General features: G+C 45.3%; 1 pseudogene; it reads left to right on the top strand.

The window, feature by feature from the left end:
* Positions 1 to 2,478: 2,478 nt before the first annotated feature.
* On the top strand, positions 2,479 to 2,919 carry LOC138992687 (E3 ubiquitin-protein ligase RBX1 pseudogene; annotated as a pseudogene).
* The last annotated feature ends 2,477 nt before the right edge of the window (positions 2,920 to 5,396 follow it).

Below are 5,396 nucleotides of genomic sequence, written 5' to 3' on the forward strand. Positions count from 1 at the left end.
ATCCTGATACACCCAAGATTCGGGCGCAAACCCAGATCAGACCACATACAAGAATTAACCAATCCTATATAATAAAGAGCTAATATGCAAATGGTCATCACGCTGGAACAGCTCAGACACTCAACACTGGGAGAGAGGAATGGGGACCTGCCAGGCACAAATGAGCTCGCAAGAGAAAAATGGGGACTAGCCAGGCTATGGCCAGGGAGAGAGACAAGCTGCCCGCCCCGTGGTCCCAGGTGCCAGTGACTGCGCCTGTGCCTGCGGCCCAGGAGAGGGACAAGCTGCCCACTCCACAGTCCTGGGTGCCTGTGGCTGTGGCCCAGGCAAAGCCACCCGCCCATGGTCCCCTGCGGCTGCAGCCGGCCCGGGTCCTGGGTGCCTGTGGCTGGCCAGAGGGAGGGAAAAACCGGGTCCCGGGTGCAGGGTGCAGGGTGAGGCAGAGGTGGTTAGGGGCAATCAGGTCAGCAAGGGAGCAGTTAGGGGCTATCAGGCAGGCAGGCAGAGGTGGATAGGGGCAATCAGGAAGGCAGGCAGAGGGGTTAGGGGCAATCAGGCAGGCAGACAGGTGAGTGGTTAGGAGCCAGCAGTCCCAGATTGTGAGAGGCAGTAGGACATCCCCCAAGGGGTCCCGGATTGTAGAGGGTGCAGGCCGGGCTGAGGGACCCCCCCCCAACCCATGCACGAATTTCATGCACCAGGCCTCTAGTATATGTATATGTATGTACACACACATAAACTTTACAGATGCAGCATCTCCCCCCCTGCTTTAGTATTGCTTCGTACATATTTTTTCATGTTACTAAACTGATTGTTGTTGGTGTTCTTAATCCAGGTATAATTTAATTGATAGTTTTTTTTTTAATTTCTTTATTGGTTAAGGTATTACAAATGTGTCCTCATCCCCCCATTAACCCCCAACCTCCCCCGTTCCACTCATGCTCTCATCCCCCTGTTGTCCTTGTCCAATGGTTTGGCTTATATGCATGCATACAAGTCCTTTGGTTGATCTCTTCCCCTGACCCCCACCCTCCCCTGCTTTCCCTCTGGGGACTGATAGTCTGATCGCTGTTTCTCTGTCTTTGGATCTGTCCCTGTTTGTCAGTCTATGTTGTTTTCTATATTCCACAAATGAATGAGATCATACAGTTGTGTAACCATCACCACATTTAAGATATGAAATAGCTGCATTACCCTCTTTGTAGTCAACAGGATTGTTCCAATGGTTCCTCAAAGGGGTTCTTTGCCTTAAAGGGAGAGAAAGTTGATCCCTAACAAAGAAAAGCACATCTAATCACAAAATAGGCACCAAGAACCTTGGCTTTCACTTTCTGTGCAAGGGGGTAAACAGCGCAACCCGTGAGGGTTCATAGATGTCTAACTTGTGCGGAGCTCCGCAAATGGTTCATTGCCTGGGGTCTCCAACAATGGAGATGGAGCCTATTTCTTTTACTTCATTAAACTGCAGTGGCTAAAGAGGAAAGACTGAAACATTTAAATCACTGATATTAGAAAGATGAGATATCCATAGACCCAGATATTAAAGCAATGAAGCATAGTAATGTTCATCTCGGGTAAAAACTGCTGTTTAATTTTTAACCCTGCTGTTCTGGCTTCTGTAATTATTTGCTTGCTAAAATAATAGAGAATTTGTTTTGATCTCCTGAACTTATAGAAATCACCCCACTCGATTGTATACCCCATTGATTGTGGTTTTACTGGTCTTTCAAAACATATTCCTCTGCACCTGGAGACCAGGACAGCACAATTGCTTTAATTGCTTCAGTGGCTCCAGAAAATGTGTTTTCTGTTGACTCAGTGCCTCCAAGACCTAAAACTATAATTAACCTTTGTAGATAACTAACTTGCTCAATTTAGTTTCTGTAACAAACTGCCTTTGCAAACCTGGTTCCTCATTCCAAACCTAGTGATGTAATCGTTACCTTTGTGATATAAGCCTGATGTTACTGCCATTAAGGGCTATGAGATCTGGAGAGCATTTGCCCCTCACAGTCGCTGGCTTTGAAATAAATGTGGCTCCTTAGTTCAACATCTTGAGGCATCCTTGTGTGATTTGCGGGGTACACTACAACAATATAACCTGGACAGTGGTAAAAACAATACAGAAACCCGGGGACAACAGGGGTCTTTCTGGAAAGAACTAGGGGCTGTGTCCCATCCCCTGAGTAAAGAAAGAAGAGCCAGGATTCCTACACATTAAAAACAAAGTTGTTGCCCTGACCGGTTTGGCTCAGTGGATAGAGCATTGGCCTGCGGACTCAAGGGTCCCAGGTTCGATTCCGGTCAAGGGCATGTACCTTGGTTGCGGGCACATCCCCAGTAGGGGGTGTGGAGGAGGCAGCTGATCGATGTTTCTCTCTCATCGATGTTTCTAACTCTCTATCCCTCTCCCTTTCTCTCTGTAAAAAATCAATAAAATATATTTAAAAAAAAAAAAGTTGTTGGTGTGTTTCCAAAATGGCGGCAGAGATGGATGTGGATACTCAGAGTGGCACCAACAGCAGCACGGGCAAGAAGCTCTTCGAAGTGACAAAGTGGAATGCAGTAGCCCTCTGGGCCTGGGACATTGTGGTTGATAACTGTCATCTGCAGGAACCACATTATGATCTTTGCATAGAATGTCAGGCGAACCAGGCATCTGCCACTTCTGAAGAGTGCACCGTTGCGTGGGGAGTCTGTAATCATGCTTTTCACTTCCACTGCATCTCTCGCTGGCTCAAAACACGGCAGGTGTGTCCGCTGGACAACAGAGTGGGAATTCCAAAAGTATGGGCACTAGAAAAAGAATATTCTCCATCAAGCTCAACTGTTTTGTTATTCATTTAATGACTTGCCCTCCTGTTACTTAATTGTAAGTTAGATAGAACTGGTTCTTTTCTGCTTTGTCTTTTCAGTTTTCTATTCCTGCAGTCCTATTGTGTTCCGTGTCAAATAAAATCCAGTTGGATTCTAAAAAAACAAACAAACAAAAAAACCAAAGTTGTTTTCTAAGGGGAGAAGGCAAGATCCTGGCTCAGTCTGGGCTGCAATTTGCCTCCTGACAAAGAGCAGAGTTTCTGGCCACGATTTGTGGGGTCTGGAAAAAGCCTGTTTGAGTGAAACCTGAATGGATGGCAACTTTCCAAGCTGCAAAGCAGTGGAAGAAAAACCCTGGGCTCCCCAACACACTCACTTCCCTGCAATCCCTGCTTCTTTATTTCACAGGCTAGAAATGCTGGTGTAGAGTCAGCTTTGAATAGTTAGATGCAACATGGATAAATCTGGTGCCATGTCCTGGACTTGTTGGGAAGTGGACACATCCACTGAGATACCATTTTGTGGTTCCTCTTAACCCACAAAAATAACCATAGAAACAGCTGTAATCTACTGAATGTTGTCAGCCAAAAGAAATCTTTGCAGGGTATCTCTCAAGTTTTGTACTTCCTGTACCTTTCCCAGATTTCACTGTTAAGACCGAAGCTTTCTTCCAAGACTTGACTCTCGGAATTATTTTTGGAATGGAAAAGGTCATTTTTCATACTTTAAGAGTGTCCTGAAATAGTCCAGCTTGTTTCACATTCCCAGCCTGGCTCCCAGCCATGCTAGAGTTGGGCTCTCCTGGCTTCCAGTCCAATAGTGCCTTAAAGGCTGGACTTTAAAAAGTGTCCACACGACTGTAAAAAAGAAGGAACTCTTACCATTGGCAACAACATGGATGGACCTGGAGAGTATTTTGCTAAACGAAATAAAACAGTCAGACAAAATAAGTATCATATGTGGAATCTAATGAATAAAATAAACTGATGAACAAAATAGATCCAGAGACATAGAAACTTGAAACAGATTAACAATTTCAGAGAGAAGGTGGGGAGGGTGGGAGGATGGGTGGGGAGTGATTAACCCAGGAACTTACATTCATACTAGAGGCCTGGTGCATGAAATTTGTGCATGACAGGGGGCGGGGGTATCCCTCAGCCTGGCCTGCACCCTCTCCAATTGGGGACCCCTTGGGAGATGTCAGACTGCCAGTTTCGGCCCAATCCCCGATCGAGATTGGGCCGAAACTGGCAGTTGGACATCCATCTCACAATCCGGGACCACTGGCTCCTAACCACTGGCCTGCCAGCCTGCCTGATCACCCCTAACTGCCTCTGCCTGCTGGCCTGATGCTCCTAACTGCTCACCTACTGGCCTGATCATCCCTAACCACCTCTGCCTGCTGGCCTAATCGCCCCTAACTGTCCCCCTACCACCTGATTGTCCCCAACTGCTCCCCTGCCAGCCTGATTGCCCCCTAACTGCCCTCCCCTGCCAGCCTGATCGCCCCTAACTGCCTCTGCCTCAGCCCCTGCCACCGTGACTTTGTCCAGAAGGACATCCGGAAGATGGCCAGTCTAATTAGCATGTTACCCTTTTATTAGTATAGATATGCATAGCCCATGACCCAGAGAATAGTGTGGTGAAAACCTGGGAGGGGCATGTGCAGGGTGGAGGGCGTCAATGGGGAAAAAAAACAAAAGGGAAATCTGTAATACTTTAAAAAATAAAGATAAATTAAAAAAAAATAAAGACAACAAAAAAATTTTTAAAGGTGACTCAGAAAGGCTCAGAAATTTTTTTTAAAAAGTGACTCCATGCCGAAACCGGTTTGGCTCAGTGGATAGAGTGTCGGCCTGCGGACTGAAGGGTCCCGGGTTTGATTCCGGTCAAGGGCATGTACCTTGGTTGCGGACACATCACCAGTAGGAGATGTGCAGGAGACAGCTGATCAATGTTTCTCTCTCATCGATGTTTCTAACTCTCTATCTCTCTTCCTTCCTCTCTGCAAAAAATCAATAAAATATATTTTTAAAAAAAGTGACTCCAGAGCGGGGGTGGGAGGGGAACGGAGGGGAAAGTTTGAATCAAATTGAATCAAATTGCCTTAAAGAGCATCAGACTTGACCTTTTATTTTCCTCTTCTTTTAAAGCATTATTTCATTTATTTACTTAGTTTTCATACAAGTAAATACACATCCATTGCAGAAAACTTAAAAAAAAATAAAGTAATAAAAAACATAGCATCCAGAAGTAGCTACTGTTCCATTTGTTTTTATTATGGTAAAATACATATAATATAAATTTTAACTATATATATATTTATATATATAGTTAATTTCAGAGAGGAACAAAGTGGGAAAGAGAGATAGAGATAGAGGAGAGAGAATCATTGATCTGCTGTCTCTTGCATGCCCCGCACTGGGGATCAAACCTGCAAACCAGGCATGTGCCCTGACCTGGAATTGAACTGTGACCTGCTGGTTCATAGGTCAACACTCAACCACTGAGCTACACCAGCTGGGCTGAACTATATTTTTAATGGGTTCATAATATAATATTACTTATAACCCACCCTT

This window comes from Myotis yumanensis, unplaced genomic scaffold (genome assembly GCF_028538775.1).
Source record: "Myotis yumanensis isolate MYYU_CA2020_CCGP unplaced genomic scaffold, mMyoYum1.0.hap1 SCAF_14, whole genome shotgun sequence".
NCBI lineage: Eukaryota > Metazoa > Chordata > Mammalia > Chiroptera > Vespertilionidae > Myotis > Myotis yumanensis.